The following is an 8,461-nucleotide window of genomic DNA, read 5'->3' as shown; positions in this document are numbered from 1 at the left end:
TGTCCAGAGGCGTGGGGAAGGGAACACAGGCCCCTCTTTCTAGAGAGAAAGGGAATGTAAACTCGAGGAAATAAGGCACAAAAGCATGGAAGAGATGATAACATAATACCTCTTGGGGATCTCAGTCACCCAGTCAAGCTAAAGAAATTTTAGTATAAGCCCTAGGGAGAAGGAAGTTGGGATAGAGGAGGAATGGGTTTCCTGAGGGACCTGATCAAATGTAGTCCATGGCCAACACAGTCTGAGAGCCAAGCAACACAGATGAGGGTGTAGGGAGGCAGGAGGGAAGTCCTCTTACACAGAGTTCAGCCATGTTCTAGTCTCTGAAGAGTGGCAGATGGAGGAGCTTTGGGGACCTGGTCATACTCATTGATATGAGAGCCCTGATGACTTCCATGGGCAAGAGGGCAGGGGAGTAAGATCTCCTAAAGGCTGCATATGGTCATCACACACCTGGCCAAGTCAGGAGCCTCTAGGTGACCATCCTGAGTTCCTCCACACAAGACCAGAGAGTCCTGCAGGATGGGGCAGGAGCTGATGAAGCCTGAGATCCGACCACCACAGAAAGCTGGAGAGACCTTGAAAAGAGCTGGAATATGCTTGTCGAGTGATTGGCACACCAAAGGTGCTCAATTAATGGTGTTCCTGAATCCAAAGTTTATGGAATTTCTGAATCAAGGCCCCAGCCAAGAGCCCATTCAGTTGCCATGACTAAGAGTAAATTCCACAGAAAGATTATTTGAGGGGCTTTGATGAACAGGAGGATTATAAATTTTTGGATGGCCCTGTCTGGTTGGTCCCCATTATGAATCTTGAGGCAGTTGCCAAAATTGGAAGTAGCCTGTTTGGTGTGTGTGTTTGTGTGTGTGCACCTGCCAAGTTTACATGATTAGTATTGGTGGGGGTGGGAATTAGAAAGAAAAGGAGAAAAAAGGTCAGGAAGAGAGAAAGACAGTGGGTCAGGAGGAGCAGAACAGGGAGGTTATAGGTCAAGACTGAGTCTGAGACCCAGGGTCCACCCACCCATTGGGAAGGCCAAAGCTCAGCCCTGGAAACACATCTGGCTTGAGCCAGAAAGGAAGTAAAAGGAAGCTGGGGACCCATTTGGTCTCAGGCCAGGCAGCTAATTGTTTCTGACACAGGCCAGAGTTCTGCCAATAATTGCTCGGCTCATCCTCATATTCGAAGTTTGAAAAAAAAAAAAAGGTTCCCTAACATCTGTTTCAGATTTCTTTTTGATTTCAGGCAGGCCTTGGTCCCATTATCTTGGAGCATTTGACATTAGGGAAGGCAGCAGGCTGGGCTTACTAGTGAAGAAGCGCATAGGGATCCCCTGGAGCCATCCCTGCTCCCTCAGTCTTAAAGGGGGCACTGGTCCCCTCTGGACAGGCCGGGAGAGGAACTGCCTGCACTCAGGACTCTACCCATGCTCTAGCACCAACTTGGAATTCCCAGCCCAGTGTCTCTGCTCACAACATCGCTAGTCACCTTAACATGCTATCACCGCCACTTCTCTTCTAGTCTCCCTTGTTGCTCCAAGAGTCTCAGGGCTTGTTCACAAGCCTTCTTCATGCCTGGAGACGTGACAGAGTAGAAAGACTCCAGGATGGAGCAGTCTCAGCTGTGTCTCTTACAGGCTGCAGATGGCCACGGAGTAGTAGTTTACTTTCACTACTCTCAGTTTTCTAATCCCCAAGTCAGAAAGAACGGTTAAGCATCTGGCGATGATACATATGGAGCCCAGCACAGTGCCTGAAACATACCCATGCTTCATAAATTCAGTCCCAGCCCCACCCCACCCCCCACGAGGGCAGAGTATCATCTGGTTCATTCACTGATGCAGTCCAAGTACCTAGACTGGTGCCTGGCACAGGGAGGCAGCTCAGTAAACATTTCTGGAAGGAATGAAGGAACTGGGATTGGGATTGGGCGTTGAGATTCTAACCAGCTGAAATAGAAGCCACCCCACTCAACTTTACTCACTAAATGTATCCTAGCATTCTCTTCCTGTCCAGAAACCCAAGCTTCTCAGATATCACTGTGTTTTCCTCCTTCCCTTCAGAGCATCCTCCAGCACCCAGCATCCTTGCTCTCTGCTAGCTCTCCCTGCTCACGTGCCTGCCTTGAGGTACCTGGGATTGTCCTCCTTTTATAGATGAAGAAATGGAGCCCTAGAGTAGGAAATCACATGCTCAGTAAGTAGAGAAGCTGGGATTTGCACCCAGTCCACCCTGGCTCTGGTGCTTCTGTTTTCCATCACCATCCTGTCTTCCCATCCTGTCGCTCTCCAAGGCACTGCCCAGGATCTGCTGGTCCCCACCTCAGTGTCCTTGATCCATCACAAGGAGGCAGCTGCCCCTGCCTGATCGCCCTTCTTGAAGTCCTCTCTACCCTCAGCATCTAGGGCTCAGGGTCTCTGTGTAGGGGATTTCAGGGGAAATTCTATCATAGTTAGTCACATCTCTTTTCTCCCTCTGAGTTAGAGTCAATTAGGAAATAGGATGCTAGTCAGGTAGCTTGTGTGATAATTTGAAAGTTCAGTAAATTCTTACTCTCTTTGAGTTCCCTGAGCATATTTCCCTGGTCCACTGAGGCTGGGCTGGTCCATATGACTGGCTTTGATGGGTGGAATGTTTGTAAATGTGACTTGCATATCTGCCATCACCATGGCTCTTGCCCAGGTGGGTCCACTGGCCCTGGAGGAAGGAAGGATACAGGGGGCAGATCTAAGCCCAACCCACAGCGCTGGGGTTGACCCCGACTAGATCAGTCAACACCCAGATGCCCCAGAGACACAGGAACAAGAAGAGAATGAGGTTTGAAACCACTGAGTTACAGAATCCGCAGCTTTACTGTAGTAACAAAGAAATAAAAGATCTAGATACCAAATTCCTAACTGGTAAGGCTGACAGGGTAACCCTGCCCCTAAAGCCACACCTGTCCTGTGGCCACATCTGTCACCTGTTACTGTGCTGGAGGAGGAGGCACAGAGCCAAACATACCCAAACCTACATCCAGGGGCCTTGACCAGATAAAGAGAGATGCTGTGCATTTGGATCACTGGGTAAATGGAGGAAGCTCAGACCACTTCTATTTCCACATTTGTTACTGAAAATCTCTATGGGATGTCACTGTCCGCTTAGGTGACAGAGAACTGCCCAGGCTGCAGAGGCATAAGGACTGGGACTGAATATCTAGATGGGAATTGGGCTGTGGTGGGCTGTGGTGGCCCTGGCCCTTCTTTCTAGTTACTGCTCTTTGTGGGGATGGGGCTCACTTCAACTCACTCCAGGATCTCAACTCCATTTGTGATTCAACTTTCAACTGAGAGGTTAACATGAAAGGGAAAAAAAAAGGTAAAGCATACTAAGGTTTTCTTTTCTGTAAAAGCAAGAAAATGCCCCTCTTGTACATCAGTGAGCTGTGGTGATGTGATCAGGAGCTTCCAGCTTCCTGGGGGTGCCCTCTCTGACCCGGGCAGGTCCCCCAGCCTCATAGTTTTGCTCTCCTCCGCAGAGTGGGAATAGAGATGTCTCCCTGCCCCCCTCCACAGGGCTGTGGTGACCGAAAGCAAATGACAGAAAGTCAAGATATGGACACACTTGGAAAATCAACATAGCCTGCAGATGCAAAGTGGTAAAACAGTTCTCACTTTTTGGGAAACCTTGGTCTCCCCGTAAAAGTCAACCAATTTAAGTACAATGTCACCAAATCATATTTCTGTAGCAAGACTGTCTATTCTATTCCTCGATTTTCCTAAAAGAACTGACCTTTCTACTTCTGCCATGTTCAGAAGACCACGTGCTTAGGAGACAGAGAAATGTGGGTCCAAGCTCTGATTTCAGTATTAATAAGCTAGGTAACTATGGGCAAGTCAAGTATTGTCTTTGAACCTGAATTTCCTAATCTGTAGAATGAGTACAATAATAAATGTCCCTGCAGATTGCTGGGAAGGTCAACATGGACTTTGGTATCTAAAGTACTTTATGATTTGAAAGTGACATGTGGGTGTCAGATGTCATTACTATTTTTCAAGCATTTGTTAATATTTGTGATATGCATGTGTGTGCGCTAAGTCATCTCAGTCGTGTCTGACTCTGTGTGACCCTATGAACTTTAGCCCGCCAGGCTCCTCTGTCCATGGGATTCTCCAAGTAAGAATACCGGAGTGGATTGCCATGCCCTCCTCCAGGCGATTTTCCCAACCCAGGGATCAAACCTGCCTCTCCTACATCTCCTGCCTTGCCTGTGGATTCTCTACCACTGAGCCAGCAGGGAAGCCCAAGTCTTAGGATATATAAAGGCCCTATGCTCCATCCTCATCAGCATCAGGTAGTTTGGGGGCAACTTCCTGGGGCACCCAGGAACCTCCACTCCCCCTCTTGAAGGACACCTTTCACAGACAGGAAATTCCAGGTCCCCAGCAGCCAAGACTGAAAGAAGAAAGTGGCCAGAGAGAGACAGAGTGATGGGTGGAAGGAACCGAAGCCTCCTGAGGTGCCTGCAACACCACCTCAGTTTCCAGAAACTCCCATACATGCTGGGTCTCCTCAGGGACCAACAAGACGAGGTGTAGAAATTACTGCTGGCTAACAGTTCTAGTCATAAAAACAACACTGTGAAAAATCCACATCACGGATAACAATGAGAAGTTAATACAACTCATTGCCCTTCGTTAGCGAAAACTTTGGCAGCGACATTTCCAGGCTCCCGGGAAGCCTTTTGGAGAACGCTGCTTCCACCCAGAAGCACTTCATCATTTATATGAATGAAAATGAGTGCAAACAGATTGTCGGGATGTCTGTTAACATCACCTCTTTTTTCTTGCAAGGAATCCCCTCCGTAATTACATTTTGCCTGTCAGTTCATAAATTTTTCTTATTACAAACTGGCCGTTATTGATTGCTTTTTAAAAGTACAAAAACTGAGCCCAAAGCAGTAGATCTCTCCGTAAATTTAAAACATACTCTCTTTGGTCCCACTCACTGGCGAGGAGCGAAGGGGAAAGTCCCCGAGTTCGTCGTGAGCAGAAGCAGGCCTGACATACGTTTCAGTTTAGAGACTTGGCTTTGAGGACTGCATGTTTTAAGCCACAGTGAAAATAATAAATAAAGGATAAACTTATTTGGCAAATGCTGACACTCTGCGAGCCAACATCCTGCCATTGTTCTTTAGCTGGGTCCCACCGCTCAAAGGCTTCTATTTGGGTTCTTGGCATTTATGACCAAACGTCACGATGAGCAGAGGGAGGAAGGGGGGGGATACGGGCAGGATAATAAAGACTTGCAGTCAAGAGTTTTTAAGCAACCAGTAGATCGTGTTCCCAAATCCTTTTAAAATGAGATGCTGTGATTCCATATTTAGACCTATCTGGTTAAAATGTGAAAGTGCCAAATTTCAAGTGATTACTGCCTGCTGGGGAAAGAATGGGCATTCCTCATTATTCTTAATCGGAGGGATGTTTCTAGAACATTTTCTGGTCACAAGTCAGGGAACGAACGTATCAGCAGAAGATGCTTAAATTCCAAGCCTCTGCTTTGAGTCAATGGTGGGGGGTGGGTGGGGGCGGGTTGGGGAGAAGGGACAACCAGGCGACATCCCTTGTCACTCCAGCCCAATCCCCTGAACACACGGAAACCAAAGTAGGCTTCCAACCCCAAACTTTAAGCTGCAACTGTGGAAAACACGTGGGGGAGGAAGAGCAAATGCAAACCTGGACACGTGTGATCCATTCCTGATTGGAGCGGGATGGAACCAAGTAATCAAAGCAAGCCACAGCGTGGTCTAGGTTGGGCTGCCAGTCTTGGACCGCTTGCTCGCTAAATGCAGGCAGCAGCTACTGATCTGGCCAGGAAACAATGCCCCATTCAGCTCTCAGTATCTGTTCTTAATATCAAGATGCAGAAGCGGGGTCCCCATCGGTGGGGAAGCAAAGTCTGGGCCAGGAGAGCAATTACACCTTAGCCAATCAAGTGAACAGAATGGGAGACATAAAAACATTTTTCAAGTGGAAATAATTCAGGAGCCTTCTAAATATCTTAACAGCGTACTTGGCCACACTTGGGATTAGGAAGTAGTATTTTATGCTGGGCAGTGGGGCTTTTGTTTTCTGTGCTTGCATTTTTCTCTTTAGCCAGGGATCTGAAGAGGGGACTGCGTTCTGTCAGAGTGTGGCATGGACCCCTCCAGCCCCCCGGCAGAGTATGGCATCCCCAGCATTTGACGAGAAGGCAGGGGAGGCAGGGGTGAAACAGACCTAGTTCCGTGTCGTGTCTGACAGCGTGGAAGCACACCCCACCCACGCTCATGGGTTCCCCCAGCCTCCCCAGGCTTGGTTTATGGGAGAGGGTTACCCCTAGAGCAAAACCCAGGAGACAGGCATAGTGTCCAGATCACAAAGGGTTTGGTCATGGCCCCCAGAGCAGGGTGAGGCTTGAACTGGGTCACCCTCTGTTTTCTGTCAGCTCCCAGATAAGATGAGAAAAGGTTGACCCTGCTGAAAGGAGCCTGTAATCCCAGTAGAATCCCTCAGTCGGCCCTAACGTTGGACTCTGGGCCATAAATCTGTATCCTGTGAGCAGCAGTCCTGCTCTGCCTGGCCTCAGGACACCCCACTTGAGTTCTGAGAAAATTCTTTGTGCTGGGCACTGGGGCCCAGAGAGGAACAAGCGAGGGCTGGAGGGAGGCTGGGAGGAAAGGGATGGTGATGATGGCAAAAATAATGAAGAAGAGGGAACGGCTATAACGGGCTCACTCTGAGAGCTTTACCAATGATCACTGCTTTAATCCTCTACTCTGCGAGATCAGTATCGCCATCATCTGCAGCTTACAGATGGTGAAACCAAGGCTCAGAGAAGTTAAGTAACTTGCTCAAGGTCACACAGGCAGAGTTAAGACTTGAACCCAAAACATCTGGCTCCAGGGTTCATATTCCTAACCACTTTGCACCTAAAGGAGCTGACGATAGAAGCAGATCAGGGAAGACGTCCTGAAAGAAGCTTTGAGAGGCCAGAGAGACATGTCATTTGGCATAAGTTCATCTATTAACACTCGGGGTCTACACAGGGGGAAAAAATACCTCGATTCTGGTGCTGTCTACACAGTGGGCCTCAGAGTCCAGAGGACGAGAATGGGTTAGTCAGAGTGTGGTCCCTGGGTGACAGCACCAGCCTCTTCTGGGAGCTCCATGAAACAGAACTTAAGTTTTAACAAGCCCCCCAGATGACTTTCAGGCACTCTCAAGTTTAGGGGGGCCCTGGCGTAGAACATCAGAACTAGACAGACCCGTGGAGGTGGTGTGAGTGGCAGGCGGAAGGCCACAGACAAAGTCAGGGGAGAGCGGGTGACAATGTCTCCCCCCAGCTCCCAGTCTGTCCCGTCTGTGCTGCCACAGCCAAACAATCGGGGGCTTTCTCACCACAGCAGAACCAGCACGATGGTAGGAGGTGGCCACTCTGCCCCTCCGCACGCTCTTCCCACAGCTGACTCCCCAGAGGGGCCTCCTTTAAAAGGAAGCCAGGCCCTGTCTTCCTTACCACCCTTTACTTAGGGAGGGGCTGGGCAGGAACCATCCCAGACACTCACTCACTGACCTCAGTTCTCATTCTCAAGGGGGCTCTCCTGTCCTTCTTCTCAAACTATGACCCTGGGGCAGATGTTCACCCTCTCTCCCTCTCCCCATTACCAGTCTCCTTTAAAACAAGTCTCGATGGAGGGAGCACAGACCTTGAAATCACAAAGTGAAAGTGTTAGTCGCCACCCCATGGATGTAATCATCCAGGCAAGAATACTGAAGTGGGTTGCCATTTCCTTCTCCATGGGATCTTCCCAAGCCAGGGATCGAACCTGGGTCTTCTGCATCACAGGCAGATTCTTTACCATCTGAGCCACCAGGGAAGTCCCCTCTCTCCCTCTCCCCATCACCAGTCTCCTTTAAAACAAGTCTCAATGGATGGAGTACAGACCTTGAAGTCACAGACTCAGGCGCAAAAATCTGTTTCATCATTCCCTACCTGTGTCACCTTGGGCAGTTTGCTTAACTTTTCTGAGCTGCATTTTCTTCACCAGTCAAATGGAGATGAGAATAGGTCTGTCATAAAGGATGAGATAATACGAGTCTGATACCAGACACAGAGGCCCCTTTCCTGACCACCTTCCATCACTGATCCCTGGGCCTAGGACCCAGGTGATTGTGAATGACGTGGGTGGTGCCAAACCAGGATATGTTAACCTGGGGCTGCTGACGCCAACTCCACATGGAATGCCATGGGGGTAGTGCCCATGCAAGAATAGGATGATCACTCAGGGGTTTCAGACCTGCAAGACCTGACCTATCGCATTCCCATCACTGCTTTAGCTGAAACCAAAGCCCATTTCCTCTCTAGGGTCGGTCTCATGCTAACAGCTGCAGGTGGGTCCCAGGAGCACACCTCTTTTAAGATCCCAGTGGCCCCAGGTAGAG

General features: G+C 49.2%; 1 non-coding gene across 1 annotated transcript; it reads right to left on the bottom strand.

Annotated features, from left to right (window-relative positions):
- Positions 1-7,824: 7,824 nt before the first annotated feature.
- Positions 7,825-7,896, bottom strand: TRNAH-GUG. The gene has a single exon. It is a non-coding gene; the product is annotated as a tRNA-His (tRNA).
- Between the last annotated feature and the right edge of the window lie 565 nt (positions 7,897-8,461).

This window comes from Cervus elaphus, chromosome 1 (genome assembly GCF_910594005.1).
Source record: "Cervus elaphus chromosome 1, mCerEla1.1, whole genome shotgun sequence".
Classification (NCBI taxonomy): domain Eukaryota; kingdom Metazoa; phylum Chordata; class Mammalia; order Artiodactyla; family Cervidae; genus Cervus; species Cervus elaphus.
This window is presented reverse-complemented; position numbering and strand designations above follow the sequence as displayed.